Source organism: Oryx dammah, unplaced genomic scaffold (genome assembly GCF_014754425.2).
Source record: "Oryx dammah isolate SB20612 unplaced genomic scaffold, SCBI_Odam_1.1 HiC_scaffold_26, whole genome shotgun sequence".
Lineage (NCBI taxonomy): Eukaryota > Metazoa > Chordata > Mammalia > Artiodactyla > Bovidae > Oryx > Oryx dammah.
Window position 1 is genome coordinate 14,020,354 of NW_024070210.1, and position 16,727 is coordinate 14,037,080.

The window sequence follows — 16,727 nt, forward strand, 5'->3', positions numbered from 1 at the left end:
ATTCCATCAAAATGCAGAAGAATACACCTTCTCAATTGCACATGGAACATTCTCCAGGATAGACCACATCTTGGGTCACAAATCAAACCTCAGTAAATTTAAGAAAATTGAAATCATATCAAGCATCTTCTCCAACCAAAATGCTGAGACTAGATATAAATTACAAGAAAAAAATTGTAAGAAACACAAACATGGAAATTAAACAACACATCTCTAAATAACCAACAGGTTACTAAAGAAATCAAAAGGGAGTCAAAAAATTTCTAGAAACAAATGACAATGAAAACATGACAACTCAAAACCTATGGGGTGCAGCAAAAGCAGTTCTAAGAGGGAAGTTTGTAGAAGTACAATCCTGCCTCAAGAAACAAGAAAAACATCGAATAGACAACCTAACTTTACACCCAAAACAACTGGAAAAAGAACCAAAAAAACCCAAAATTAGTAGAAGGAAAGAAATCACAAAGATCCGAGCAGGAATAAGTGAAAAAGAAATGAAAGAAACAATAATAAAGATTAATAAAACTAAAAGCTGGTTCTTTGAGAAGATAAACACAATTTACAAACCTTTAGCCAGATGCATCAAGGAAAAAAGAGAGAAGAATCAAATCAACAAAATTAGAAATGAGAAAGGAGAGGTTACTACAGACAATGCAGAAATACAAAGGATTATAAGAGACTATTATGAACAACTACATGGGAATAAAATGGATAACCTGGAAAAAAATGAACAGATGCTTAGAAAAGTTCAGTCTTCCAAGACTGAACCAGGAAGAAACAGAAACTATGAACAACCCAATTACAAGCACTGAAATTGAAGCTGTGATCAAAAATATCCGCACCCCCCCCCCAAAAAAAAAACAAAAGCCTAGGACCAGAATGGCTTCACAGAAGAATTCTATCAAACATAGAAGAGCTAATGCCTATCCTTCTAACACTCTTTCAAAAAATTGCAGAGGAAGGAACACCTCCAAACTCATTCTATGAGGCCACCATCACCCTGATGCCAAAACCAGACAAAACAACACAAAAAAAGAAAACTACAGGTCAATATCACTGATGAATATAGATATGAAAATCCTCAACAAAATTTTGGCAAACAGAATTCAGCAACATCAAAAAACTCATACACCATGACCAAGTTGGGTTTATTCCAGGAATGCAAGGATTCTTCAATACACAGGAATCAATGTGATACACCATATTAACAAATTGAAGATAAAACCATATGATAATTTCAATAGATGCAGAAAAAGCCTTTGACAAAATTCAGCACCCATTTATGATTAAAACTCTTCAAAAAAATGGGCATAGAAGGAAATTACCTCAACATAGTAAAGGTCATATATGATAAGCCTACAGCAAATATTATTCTCAATGGTGAAAAACTGAAAGCATTCCCCCTAAGATCAGGAATAAGACAAGGGTGTCCGCTTTCACCAGTATTATTCAACATAGTTCTGGAAGTCCTAGCTACAGCAATCAGAGAAGAAAAAGAAATAAAAGGAATCCAGATTAGAAAAGAATAAGTAAAGCTTTTACTGTTTGCAGATGACATGATACTATACATAGAAAACCCTAAAGATAGTATCAGAAAATTGCTAGAGCTAATCAGTGAATTTAGCAAAGTTGCAGGATGCAAAATCAATACACAGAAATCACTTGCATTTCTATATATTAACAATGAAAAATCAGAAAGAGAAATTAAGGAATCAATCCCATTCACCATTGCAACAAAAAGAATTAAATAACTAGGAATAAACTTACCTAAGGAGACAAAAGAACTGTACATAGAAAATCATGACACTAATGAAAGAAATCAAAGATGACAAACAGATGGAGAGATATTCCATGTTCCTGGATAGGAAGAATCGATACTGTGAAAATGACTATACTACCAAATACAATCTACAGATTCAATGCAATCCCTATCAAATTACCAATGACATTTTTCACAGAACTAGAACAAAAATTTCACAATTCATATGGAAACACAAAAGACCCCAAGTAGCCAAAGTAGTCTTGAGAAAGAAGAATGGAACTGGAGGAGTCAATCTTCCTGACCTCAGATTATACTACAAAGCTACAGTCATCAAGCCAGTATAGTACTGGCCCAAAAACAGAAATATAGACCAATGGAACAAGATAGAAAGCCTAGAAATAAACCCATGCACCTACGGGTACCTTATTTTCGACAAAGGAGGCAAAAATATACAAAGGGGCAAAGACAGCCTCTTCAATAAATGATGTTGGGAAAACTGGACAGCTACATGTAAAAGAATGAAATTAGAATACTTCCTAACACCATAAAATACGCCAACAAATTTCGAAAATTCAGCAGTGGCCACAGGACTAGAAAAGGTCAGTGTTCATTCCAATCCCAAAAAAAGGCAATGCCAAAGAATGCTCAAATTACTGCACAATTGTACTCATCTCACACGCTCATAAAGTAATGCTCAAAATTCTCCAAGCCAGGCCTCAGCAATACGTGAACTGTGAACTTCCTGATGTTCAAGCTGGTTTTAGAAAAGGCAGAGGAACCAGAGATCAAATTGCCAACATCTGCTGGATTGTCGAAAAAGCAAGAGAGTTCCAGAAGAACATCTATTTCTGCTTTATTGACTATGCCAAAGCCTTTGACTGTGTGGATCACAATACACTGTGGAAAATTCTGAAAGAGATGGGAATACCAGACCACCTGACCTGCCTCTTGAGAAACCTATATGCGGGTCAGGAAGCAACAGTTAAAACTGGACATGGAACAACAAACTGGTTTCAAATAGGAAAAGGAGTACGTCAAGGCTGTATATTGTCACCCTGCTTATTTAACTTGTATGCAGAGTACATCATGAGAAACACTGGGCTGGAAGAAGCACAAGCTGGAATCAAGATTGCTGGGAGAAATATCAATAACCTCAGATATGCAGATGACACCACCCTTATGGCAGAAAGTGAAGAGGAACTAAACAGCCTCTTGATGAAAGTGAAAGAGGAGAGTGAAAAAGTTGGCCTAAAGCTCAACATTCAGAAAATGAAATCACAGCATCTGGTCCCATCACTTCATGGCAAATAGATGGGGAAACACTGGAAACAGTGTCAGACTTTATTTTTTGGGGCTCCAAAATCACTGCAGATGGTGACTGCAGCCATGAAATTAAAAGAGGCTTACTCCTTGGAAGAAAAGTTATGACCAACCTAGACAGCATATTCAAAAGCAGAGACATTACTTTGCCAACAAAGGTGCATCAAGTCAAGGCTATGGTTTTTCCAGTGGTCATGTATGGATGTGAGAGTTGGACTGTGAAGAAAGCTGAGTGCTGAAGAATTGATGCTTTTGGACTGTGGTGTTGGAGAAGACTCTTGAGAGTCCCTTGGACTGCAAGGAAATCCAACCAGTCCATTCTGAAGGAGATCAGCCCTGGGATTTCTTTGGAAGGAATAATGCTGACGATGAAACTCAGTACTTTGGCCACCTCAAGCAACGAGTTGACTCATTGGAAAAGACTCTGATGCTGGGAGGAGAAGGGGACGACAGAGGATGAGATGGCTGGATGGCATCACTGACTCAATGGACGTGAGTCTGAGTGAACTCCGGGAGTTGGTGATGGACAGGGAGGCCTGAAGTGCTGCAATTCATGGGATCCCAAAGAGTCGGACATGACTGAGCAACTGAACCGAACTGAACTAAGACCATACACAAAGAGAAACTCAAAATGGATTAAAGACCTAAACATAAGACCAGAAACTATAAAAATCTCAGAGGAAAACATAGGCAGAACACTCAAAGACATAAATCAAAGCAAGATCTCTATGACCCACCTCAGTCATAGAGTAACAGAAATAAAAACAAAAGTAAACAAGTGGCACCTAATTAAACTTAAAATCTTTTGCACAGCAAAGGATACTATAAGGAAGGTGAAAAGACAACCCTCAGAATGGGAGAAAATAATAGCAAATGAAACAACTGACAAAGGATTAATTTCCAAAATATGCAAGCAGTTCATAAATTCAATACCAGAAAGACAAACAACCCAGTCAAAAAGTGGGGAAAAGACCAAAACAGCCATTTCTCCAAAGAAGACATACAGATGGCTAACAAACACATGAAAAGATGTTCAACATCACTCATTACTAGAGAAATGCAAATCAAAACTACAATGAGATATCCCCTCACACCAGTCAGAGTGGCCCTCATCAAAGAGTCTACAAACAATAAATGATGCTGGAGAGGGTGTGGAGAAAAGGGAACGCTTTTGCACTGTTGGTGGGAATGTAAACTGATACAGCCACTATGGAAGACGGTAAGGAGATTCCTTAAAATACTAAGAATAAAACAACCGTATGAAATCCACTTCTAGGCATATACCCTGAGGAAACCAAAATTGAAAAAGACACATGTATTCCATTGTTCACCGCAGCACTATTTACAACAGCTAGAATATGGAAGCATCCTAGATGTCCATCGACAGTTGAATGGATAAATCAGTGGTACATATGCACGATGAAATATTACTCAGCCATAAAAAGGAACACATTGGAGCCAGTTTAATGAGGTGGATGAACCCAGAGTGAAGTAAGTCAGAAAGAGAAAGATAAATATCATATTCTAATGCATATATGTGGAATCAAGAAAAATGGTACTGAAGAATTTATTTACAGGGCAGCAATGGAGAAACAGGCATAGACAATAGACTTATGGACATGGGGATAGGGGAGGAGAGGGTGAGATGTATGGAAAGAATAACATGGACACTTACATTACCATATGTAAAATAGATAGCCAACGGGAATTTGCTGTTTGTCTCAGGGAACTCAGAGTCTGTATCAACCTAGAGGCGTGGGATGGGGAGGGAGATGGGAGGGAGGTTCAAGAGGGAGGGGACATATGTATACCTATGGCTGATTCATATTGAGGTTTGATAGAAAACACCTAAATTCTGTAAAGCAATTGTCCTTCAATAAAAAAAATTTTTTTAATGTTCTTGATAGTACCTACCTCGTAGGGCCACTGCAAGAATGAAATGAGATGCTGCTTTAACAAAGGCTCAGTAAATGAGACTTCCTCTCCTTACTGGTACTTTAAGTTTCATTTCTCCTTTTCTACAAAGCTGAAGAGCTTAGGCAGAAGAACTCCTAAATCTGAGGGGCAAGAATTCAGCATGACCTTGTACAATTAATAAAGGTGGGTGGAGGGAAGCCCATCACATCTCGCCTGAGCCATTCGACCACTCCCCATTCCAAACACTTTCCCACATCCCAGCCAGCCTTCACTCTGCCACTCAAGTCCCCATCATCCCAGTGCAAGTACATTCTTACCATTCTTGCATGTGTGTTCAGTACCTTCAGTCATGACCGACTCTTTGCAGCCCTTGGGCTGTAGCCCGCCAGGCTCCTCTGTCCATGGGATTCTCCAGGCAAGAATACTGGAGTTTGTTGCCATGCCCTCCTCCAAGGGATCTTCCCCACCCAGGGACTGGACCCACATCTCCTACAGCTCCGGCACTGCAGGCAGAGTCTTTACTACTGAGCCACTAGGGAAGCCCTCTTATCACTCTTACCTCCTTCAGTTCAGTTCGGTCGCTCAGTCGTGTCCAATTCCTTGCAACCCTATGAATCACAGCACGCCAGGCTACCCTGTCCATCACAAACTCCCAGAGTTCACTCAGACTCACATCCATCGAGTCAGTGATGCCATCCAGCCATCTCATCAACTGTCATCCCCTTCTCCTCCTGCCCCCAATCCCTCCCAGCATCAGGGTCTTTTCCAATGAGTCAACTCTTCGCATGAGATGGCCAAAGTATTGGAGTTTCAGCTTCAGCATCAGTCCTTCCAATGAACACCCAGGACTGATCTCTTTAGGATGGACTGGTTGGATATCTTTGCAGTCCAAAGGACTCTCAAAAGTCTTCTCCAACACCACAGTTCAAAAGCATCAATTCTTCAGCGCTCAGCTTTCTTCACAGTCCAACTTGCACATCCATACATGACCACTGGGAAAACCATAGCCTTGACTAGACAGAACTTTGTTGGCAAAGTAATGTCTCTGCTTTTTAATATGCTATCTAGGTTGGTCATAACTTTCCTTCCAAGGAGTAAGCATCTTTTAATTTCATGGCTGCAATCACCATCTGCAGTGATTTTGGAGCCCCCAAAAATAAAGTCTGACACTGTTTCCCATCTATTTCCCATGAAGTGGTGGGACTGGATGCCATGATCTTAGTTTTCTGAATGTTGAGCTTTAAGTCAACTTTTTCACTCTCCTCTTTCACTTTCATCAAGAGGCTGTTTACTTCCTCTTCACTTTCTGCCATAAGGGTGGTGTCATCTGCATATCTGAGGTTATTGATATTTCTCCCGGCAAGCTTGATTCCAGCCTGTGCTTCCTCCAGCCCAGTGTTTCTCACGATGTACTCTGCATATAAGTTAAATAAGCAGGGTGACAATATACAGCCTTGATGTACTCCTTTTCCTATTTGGAACCAGTCTGTTGTTCCATGTCCAGTTCTAACTGTTGCTTCCTGACCTGCATACAGATTTCTCAAGGGGCAGGTCAGGTGGTCTGGTATTCCCATCTCTTTCAAAATTTTCCACAGTTGATTGTGATCCACACAGTCAAAGGCTTTGGCATAGTCAATAAAGCAGAAATAGATGTTTTTCTGGAACTGTCTTGCTTTTTTTGATGATCCAGCAAATGTTGGCAATTTGATCTCTGGTTCCTCTGCCTTTTCTAAAACCAGCTTGAACATCTGGAAGTTCACGGTTCATGTATTGCTGAAGCCTGGCTTGGAGAATTTTGAGCATTACTTTACGAGCGTGTGAGATGAGTGCAATTGTGCAGTAGTTTGAGCATTCTTTGGCATTGCCTTTCTTTGCGATTAGAATGAAAACTGACCTTTCCAGTCCTGTGGCCACTGCTGAGTTTTCCAAATTTGCTGGCATATTGACTGCAGCACTTTCACAGCATCATCTTTTAGGATTTGAAATAGCTCCACTGGAATTCCATCATCTCCACTAGCTTTGTTCATAGTGATGCTTTCTAAGGCCCACTTGACTTCACATTCCAGGACGTCTGGCTCTAGGTGAGTGATCACACCACAATTATCTGGGTCGTGAAGATCTTTTTTGTACAATTCTTCTGTGTATTCTTGCCACCTCTTCTTAATATCTTCTGCTTCTGTTAGGTCCATACCGTTTCTGTCCTTTATCGAGCCTATCTTTGCATGAAATGTTCCCTTGGTATCTCTAATTTTCTTGAAGACATCTCTAGTCTTTCCCATTCTGTTGTTTTCCTCTATTTCTGTGCAGTGATCTCTGAGGAAGGCTTTCTTATCTCTCCTTGCTATTCTTTGGAACTCTGCATTTAAATGGGTATATCTTTCCTTTTCTCCTTTGCTTTTTGCTTTTCTTCTTTTCACAGCTATTTGTAAGGCCTCCCCAGACAGCCATTTTGCTTTTTTGCATTTGTTTTCCATGGAGATGATCTTGATCCCTGTCTCCTGTCAGGGAGACAATGTCACGAACCTCCGTCCATAGTTCATCAGGCACTCTGTCTATCAGATCTAGGCCCTTAAATCTATTTCTCACTTCCACTGTATAATCATAAGAGATTTGATTTAGGTCATACCTGAATGGTCTGGTTTTCCCTACTTTCTTCAATTTAAGTCTGAATTTGGCAATAAGGAGTTCATGATCTGAGCCACAGTCAGCTCCTGGTCTTATTTTTGCTGACTGTATAGAGCTTCTCCATCTTTGGCTGCAAAGAATATAATCAATCTGATTTTGGTGTTGACCATCTGGTGATGTCCATGTGTAGAGTCTTCTCTTGTGTTGTTGGAAGACGGTGTTTGCTATGACCAGTGCATTTTCTTGGCAAAACTCTATTTGTCTTTGCCCTGCTTCATTCCGCATTCCAAGGCCAAATTTGCCTGTTATTCCAGGTGTTTCTTGACTTCCTACTTTTGCATTCCAGTCCTCTATAATGAAAAGGACATCTCTTTTGGGTGTTAGTTCTAAAAGGTCTTATAGGTCTTCATAGAACCGTTCAACTTCAGCTTCTTCAGCATTACTGGTTGGGGCATAGCCTTGGATTACTGTGATATTGAATGGTTTGCTGTGGAAACGAACAGAGATCATTCTGTCTTTTTTGAGATTACATCCAAGTACTGCATTTCGGACTCTTCTGTTGACCATGATGGCTACTCCATTTCTTCTAAGGGATTCCTGCCCACAGTAGTAGATATAATGGTCATCTGAGTTAAATTCACCCATTCCAGTCCATTTTAGTTTGCTGATTCCTAGAATGTCAACGTTCACTCTTGCCATCTCCTGTTTGACCACTTCCAATTTGCCTTGATTCATGGACCTGACATTCCAGGTTCCTATGCAATATGGCTCTTTACAGCATCGGACCTTGCTTCTATCACCAGTCACATCCACAACTGGGTATTGTTTTTGCTTTGACTCCATCCCTTCATTCTTTCTGGAATTATTTCTCCACTGATCTTCAGTAGCATATAGGGCACTTACTGACCTGGGGAGTTCCTTATTCACTATCCTGTCATTTTGCCTTTTCATACTGTTCATGGGATTCTCGAGGCACGAATACTGAAGTGGTTTGCCATTCCCTTCTCCAGTGGACCACATTCTGTCTTACCTCCCTACTATCTACCAAAAAGTCCAAATTCTCTAGTGAGTCATTCAAGACCCACCCCATTCTCACCCCAATCCACCCTTCCAGCTTCATCTCCCACAGTCAATCCCCTATTAACCTTCTATGAAGCCTTTTGTCAGTCAACCTCCCAGCCTTCCTTGCTCCTTCCTCTCTGGTTTCATTGTGCACTGCTTTTACATCTAATAATCTGGTCCAATGTCTGCCTTTTCCACTGGATGCAAAGGGCAGAATTCACTAACAAATAAATAAATGAATAAGTAACCCTGCTAATAAAAAAAAAAAGCCACTGAATGAATAAAAGAGTGAAAATATTCCAGTCTATCCTCAACATGGAAACTTAAGTCCAACTATGCATTCCTCTGCTCTAACTCTCCAATGGCGCCCATCTCACTCAAAGTGTATCAGGAGGGAAGGGGGCAGGGCACAACCTTTAAAAGAATGGCAGAGCCATAATGTTGTGGGGAGGGGGGTGGGAGGGGGGTTCAGGTTTGGGAGCGCATATACACCCGTGGTGGATTCATGTCAATGTATGGCAAAACCAATAGAGAACTGTAAAGTAAAATAAAAAATTAATTAAATAAAAAATAAAAAAAAAGAAATGCCATAAACTAGTTAGAACCAATTAAACTCAAGATGGCAGAAGATTTGACTTCCAGCAGACCTTGACCCTCTCCTCATTGTGGTATATTAGCACATGCTAAATGACACACCCACAGGTGCCATGACAGTTCTGAGGCTGACTGTTGGGAGTGGGAATTTCCAATTTCTGGAGGTCCCCACCCCTTCCCCAAAATAGAATAAATCCTCCCACTTATTAGCCTATGAAATTACCTAGCCCATAAAAACTAACTACCTCATATTTGGAGGCCTTCTGAGTTGGATAAACTACACCCTGTGAGACCTGTACTGAGTCAGTAACATCACAGGTCCCCAGGTAAGAATCACAACCCCAAGGCTGCCATCCTCCCCCAGTTATCCCTGGCCCCAGCTCCCAGCCCACCCTCCCCAACCCCATCCTCCTGAGGTTGCACCACCCTCCAGGCCTGGCCCTCGAGGCGACAGGCCTCCCCGGCCTTGAGCCCGCCTCTGAATGGGGAAGCAGCACTGAAGGAGACACAATTCCCAAGTCCCAGCTTTCATGCGAATGTCCTCAGTAATAAAAGAGGTGGAAACTGAAAAACAGAAATAGATGACATAGGAGCCCAACTGTGTCTAAATAGACTGGAGCCGGAGTTTTCCAAAACCTGCCAGTGAGTCTTTAACATGTAAATGAGTTGCTTCCCTCAGGGTATTTTAAAAGACTCTGTCAGCCGTGAAATATGTCTGTCGATGAGAAACACCTTTCATTATTAAACCTTTTGCTAATGAATCACCTGCCCTGTTCTATTTACTTGCCTTTTTGACTTTCACCTGAGTTGTCTCTCATACCATCAGGTCCTACTTTTTTTCAGTTGAGGGTGGGAGGGGGAGTGCCTGGAGGTCCACTGGGAGGACAGTGCCTGGGAGGACACTGGACCCCAAAACCTAACCAACAGATACTAATACTGGCAATAACTGACCTTCACACAGCCCTCTGCACTCATTATCTCATTAGTTATTCCACACCAGCAGTCCCCAACCTTTTGGGGACCAGGGATCGGTTTCATGGAAGACAATTTTTCCAGGGACTAGGGTGAGGGGTGGGGATGGTTTGGGGATGATTCTAATGCATTGCATTTATTGTGCACTTTATTTCTATTATTATTACAGCAGCTCCACCTCAGATCATCGGCATTAGATCTCAGAGGCTGAGGACCCCTGTTCCACACATCCCCCTCACCACACAGTGACGTGAGACAAATACCACTGCCACCCCCAGGGATAAATGAGGACACCAGGGAGCAGAAAGGGTGAGGGATTTACCCACAGGAGGCTCAGCTAGTAAATGGCAGAGTAGACAGAGGACAGAGGAGCCTGGTGGGCTACAGTCCATGGAATCACCAAGAGTCCAACACCCCTGAGCAACCAACACACATAGACACACAAGGGAAATCCCTTCAGTGCTATCTCTTTATGGTATGTGACCTCAGACCTTCCTGATTGGGGACTCCAACCACCAGATGCAGACCTTCAATCACCATCATTCTCACTTCCATTCTCAAGTAACTGCATCAGTCACTATGACTTCTGACCCTCTACCAACCCCAAACATAGCCAGGCACAGGGACGTCACTGCTTGGCACCCCAGAAATCAACAGCATGTCACAAGATCAATCAAAGCACCTTACCAGAAGCCAACACTCCAGGCTATGAAATGTTTAGGAGAGCTACGTTATTGTCAAGTCAAGGATGAGAATGGTATCCATCTTGCTGGACCACAGGAAACTTACCAGCAAGTCATGAGACAAGGCAAGAGCAGAGTCTGATAAAATGGTCAAATGCAGTTCCATCCCCTGTACAGAAATAGGGAACCGAGCACTTATTGTTCACTGGGCTGGGTCTTTTCAACTACCATCCATCTGCTGCTTCTTTCCCAAGCCATATTCCAGGACAATAAGCCTAGAATCACTGCATCCTATTTGGTTGCACAGGTGAGAATGACCACAGAGGAAAGAATTTAAGGCTCTAATCCCATTAATCCCATAAAGTGACCACAGCACCCCTCCCATTTCCTAGAAAGACTGTTAGACAGACGAACAGTATTTCTTTTGGTCTGCTCCCAAGACTGGAAAAGACCCAATAATACCTTTGGAAAGAGTGATCAGGTTTTCAGGGAAGTCTAGTTACTGATGTAGACAAAAAGCAACCAAGGGGATGGCACCATCCATTGACTTGATGGCTCAAATCAATGCTGCTGCTGCTGCTGCTAAGTCACTTCAGTCGTATCCGACTATGTGTGACCCCATAGACGGCAGCCCACCAGGCTCCGCCGTCCCTAGGATTCTCCAGGCAAGAACACTGGAGTGGGCTGCCATTTCCTTCTCCAATGCATGAAAGTTCAAATCAATGCTGAGGAATCCCCAACTGATGCCAAAGTCCCGGAGTAGACAGGAAAAATAAATCTCACCCAGGCAAGGAATAGAATTTACCACTCATTTCATCCAGAGAGAGGGGGACTCAGGAAGAACAGTGTGCTTAAACATCTCATGAAACTCGCACAACTGCATTCTGGGGTGCATCCTATTATACCCTCACTCTACAGAGGAATATGAGTTTTAGAAAAGGTAAGAAACCTGGCTGGAAAGCTACTAAGTGATGAGGCCAGAACTTGAATACAAGTGTATCTGATCCAAACAAGAGCGCACAAGGTGGATGAGAACAGGGCTTGCTGGGCGCCTCTGATGCATATAGCTAAACCGAAATAATTCATTCAGTGAGTCGTGGTGGGGAGGGGTGGATGCCTGAACCAAGCACTATTCTTATCTTACAGGTCCCTTGTGTGAGAAGAAAATGTGTATATCAGAAAGGAAAAAAAAAATGTAAACTCTACCAGCAGAGGTCAAATTTTACATCCTGAGGGCTGCTGAGAAATGGCCAAGCAAATACACAAAATACGGTGTAACTCGGGAAAACTGACACATGTAGACCTATACATGAAAATCTGCATAAAATGTGGGGGAAGTTACAGCGAACAAAGTAATACGTACATGCTTACTATCACTACCAAAGTTAAACGGGCACCAGCATAGAAAAGCCCAGGTCCAGGAGTGAAGAGTTGGTGCTTTAAGGTCACAGGATTTTTTTCCCACAAAACAGTGATACTCAAAAGTGTATCCCCAGACCAGCATGTTAGAAATGCAAATACTTGCTCCCTACCCTAGAACTGTGCGTGTGTGACTGCTTAGTCGTGTCGGACTCTTTGTGACCCCTATGGACTGTAGCTCTCCAGGCTCCTCTGTCCATGGGATTTCCCAGGCGAGAATACTGGAGTGGGTTGCCATTTCCCACTCCAGGGAATCTTCCCGTCTCAGGGTCTCAGGGATTGAGCCTGCATCTCCTGCACTGGCAGGAGGATTTTTTTTTTTTTTTTTTACCACTGAGCTTTCATCTGGGAACCCCAGACCTACTGAATCAAAACCTCTGGGGATGTGGTCCAGGTTTCTGTGTTGTACCAAGCCCTTCAGGTGATTCTGATACACACTGAAGTTTGAGAACTACTGCTTTAAAACAACGTGTGAAGGCACAAAGTCTAACTCACTTTCAACTCTGCAAACCTTTCCTGAGCACCAAGTGCCAAGAACCACGCAGGTGATCAATAAGTATTTGTTGAATCGAATGACTTCCTAGTCAGTACAAAGTAAATGTCACTTAACCTGGGGAGAGAGCTGTACTTGGTAGATGTCTTCTAGAGGCAGCTCTCCAACCGGCTGTCATCAACACAAGTCTACCTTGCAATCCGGAAGCTCAGAGCCCAGCAAAGTGAAAAAGTCGTCGCACAGTCGTGTGCGACTCTTTGTGACGCCATGGCGTAGCCCACCAGGCTCCTCTGTCCATGGGAACTCTCCAGGTCATGCTCCCTTCTCCAGGGCATCTTACCCACCCAGGGATCGAACCTGGCACTCCTGCATTTCAGACAGATAAGATTCTTAAGAGGACGACAGAGAATGAGATGCTTGGATGGCATCACCGACTCAGTGGACATGAGTTTGATTAAACTCCTGGGAGTTGGCGATGGACAGGGAGCCTGGCGGTGCTGCAGTCCACGGGGTCGCAAGGAGTCAGACACAACTGAGAGACTGAACTGAACAAGATTCTTTACCATCTGAGCCACCAGGGAAGCCCCAGCCAGTGCTACAGATAAGGCGAGCTGCTGGGCGCCGCGGGCCCAAGCGGAGGGCAGAGATAACCGCGCGCCCTTGCTTCTGATCCAGACCGCGCTCAGGCCCCGGGACGCCTGCGCCTCGGAGGCCACAGACCACAGCGCCTGAGGAGGTCCGGGTGAGCCACCGGCTGCCTTCCTCCAGCCGGCTCCACCGGACACGCGGGACGGCGCCCCGCTTCCGCCCACCGGAGAGCCGGCAGGAGTGGCCGCGGAGGAGGCGGGGACCCTGCCAGTCGCCCGAGTCACGTGGCCGCGCGCCGGGCCCGCGGGTGCCAAGGGCACTCGCGCAGGGTCCCCTCCCGACCAGCGGCCCCGGCGGAGGCGCGTCCACTGCGACTCCCCCGCGCTCCCGCGGCCCCTGGCGGCCCGGGTTCGGCTCCGGCCTCCGAAGGAGGGCTGCCCCTACTCACCCGGGTGGGGAAGCAGGAAGACGCGGCGCTAGGCTTCCAGCCGCAGCCTGGGCGGCGGGGATTCGCGGGCAACTTTGCCGCCACCCCCCAGATTGCGCTTGGTTAAGCCGGGGCGCTGCGCGGCCTGCTGGGAGTTGTAGTTTTTTGGTGCCCTCAGCCGCGGGAACGGGTCCGGAGAAACACCGCGCTCCCTCTGGACCGCTCCACCTCCGGAGGCCGAGGAGTCGCAGACACTTGACCTGCGGGTAGCAGGTAGCCTGTTTCTTTGCCTGCGCTGAAAAAAATTATCTCCAAGAAGCTTTCCAAACTGGTCATAGATTTATGTTCAGTAAGAGGATGGAGTTGTGGCTTTGTGTATTTAAAATAAGGTATTCGAACAGGCAAGGAAAAATTTTACAGTTGCTGATCCATCTTAGTCATCTTTGTCCCTCATCCATTCATTCATTGACCTCTATTTATGGAATGTTTGTTTATAAGATGTACTTTGGAGATGTTCATCAGACCCTCATTCATTCTACAGACTTCTCTTGAGCTATTATTAATACTTCGTGTCGGGTAGAGATGGGGTGGAAGATTCATCTGTCAACTCAAAGAAAGAAAGTGAAATTGCTCAGTCGTGTCCAACTCTTTGCGACCCCGTGGACTGTAGCCTACCAGGCTCCTCCATCCATGGGATTCTCCAGGCCAGAATACTGGAGTGGGTTGCCATTTCCTTCTCCAGGGGATCTCCCCAACCCAGGGATCGAACTTGGGTCTGCTGCATTGCAGGCAGAGGCTTTACCCTCTGAGCCACCAATTCAAAGCAATTCTAATAAATATCCCAACAGGCTAAGCTAAAATTTATATGGAAAAACAAAGGACAAAGCATCGCCTAAACACTCTTGAAGAAGGGTAACATGTTTCAAGGACTTATCCTTCTATATATCAACATTTAGTATGAAACTATAAAAATTAAGACCATGGGATATTAGAATAGGGATAGGCCAAGGGGGGAAATGAAACAGCCTGGAGAGCTCAGAAACAATCCAGGCATATGTGGAATCTTGATATATGACAGAGCTGGCATTATATTAATAGATCAATAGGGAAGGATAGATTATTCAGTACCTGAGCTGAACCAACTGCTTATCTGTTGGTTCCCCAACACAAAATCTAATTCTAAACAGATTAATGAATGTAAAAGAAGAAAGTAAAATCAGAACTTCTGAAGGAAAATTTCCTACTTACTATCTCAGGGAAGGGTTTACTAAATAACATTGGCACAAATGGTATAGAAAACTTTGGTAAATGTGGATGACATGAAAGTTAAGAACTCCCTCATCCAAAGGCATGAAGAAAAAGACAAGACCACTTGGGAGAAGACACCTGCAGTACAAAGCCGCAGTACAGAACTGGCAGTAGTACAGAGGTGCATGATACAGCCCCCACCACCTCAAGTTTGCAATGTATAGGTGTTTTTTTGTTTGTTTTTAAAATATTTGGCCACACCTTTTGGCATATGGAATCTAGTTCCCTGACCAGGGATCAAACCTCTGTCCCTTGCATTGGGAGTTCAGAATCTTAACCACTGGACTGCCTGGGAAGTACCAATATATAGGTGCTAAGACAAGAAAATGAATAATTTCCAAATGGTATCAGAAGCATTAAGATAGAGTCATGAATAAAGTAGTATAAGAACACAAAGAAGGAAACATTAATTTTGCCCAAGCGATTTTGAAATGTTTTGCAAACTAAGACCTGGTAGGCTGGGAATCAAAGGCTGAACAGGGGCCCCCAGGAGAAGGGTGTTAGGGAGCAGCCGAGGTGCAGGAAAAGTCATAGAAAAAAGCATGGGGACTTCCCTGGTGGGCCAGTGGTTAACATCATGCTTCCAATGCAGAGGGTGCAGGTTTGATCTCTGGGGTCTAGGGGAACTTAAGATCCCAAACGCCGAGCAGCATGGTCAAAAAATAAAATAGCAATAATAAAAATAGTTTTTTAAAAAAGCATGAAGATGCAGAACACAGTAAAAGGCATAAAGACATTTAAATTAAAATGGAACTTTGTAAACTACAGAGAGAAAATACATTAAAAATAATTACTTTAATTGAACTTTATAAAATTGTTACAAGCAGGCTAGCAGCTAACCCTAAGGAATGGGAATGGGGAAGGTGAGACTGGAGTACTTTCAGTGTATGCTGTACTGTACCCGTTTGTAGTTATTTTATTTTTTTTACAGTGAATGTGCATATAATTTTGTTTTGTGTGTGCATATAACCTTTATAATTAAAATTTAGTTGTTTGTGAATCTCCTTATGGTCCAGTGGTTAGTACTCCATTCTCTCACTGCCAGAGGCCCAAGTTCCATCCCTGGTCAGGGAACTAAGATCCTGCAAGCTGTGCAGTGTGACCAGGAAAAAAAAAATTTTTTTAATTTTAATTTAGCAAATTTCCAGTTCAACATGGTATGTTTGGTATACCCATTTAAATTCATGTCTTCCTAAAGTCCCATGAAAATGACAGGAAAAGAATAAAAAGGCATAAACCCCAAAAGGAACAATAAAGGAGACAAGAACAGACAGGAAAAATTTAAAAATAAATGTGGGTAGCTCCAAAGCAGATAGGCAAGTAAAGTGCTTTTAAACAAGCTAGTGCTTGAGCCCCAACCCCAGAAATTCTTCTTTTTTTGGCCTCTTAGGGTGGCATGCTGGATCCCAGTTCCCAGACAAACCCTACCCCTTGCCTCCAACCCCCCATCCCCGCAAGGAAATTCAGAGTCTTAACCACTGATGGTGACTGCAGCCATGAAATTAAAAGACGCTTACTTCTTGGAAGAAAAGTTATGACCAACCTAGATAGTATATT

The 16,727-nt window shown here is 43.4% G+C and overlaps 1 protein-coding gene across 2 annotated transcripts in view; it reads right to left on the reverse strand.

Moving 5' to 3' along the window:
- ADCK1 (aarF domain containing kinase 1) overlaps positions 1-13,963 on the reverse strand; it is a 138,694-nt gene extending 124,731 nt beyond the window's left edge. The window contains exon 1 of one of the 2 annotated variants that reach the window (XM_040225992.1): positions 13,884-13,963. The gene's annotated coding sequence lies outside the window, so the exon portion shown is untranslated. The remainder of the gene's footprint in view (positions 1-13,883) is intronic. The other variant, XM_040225994.1, reaches the window with a different exon arrangement.
- Between the last annotated feature and the right edge of the window lie 2,764 nt (positions 13,964-16,727).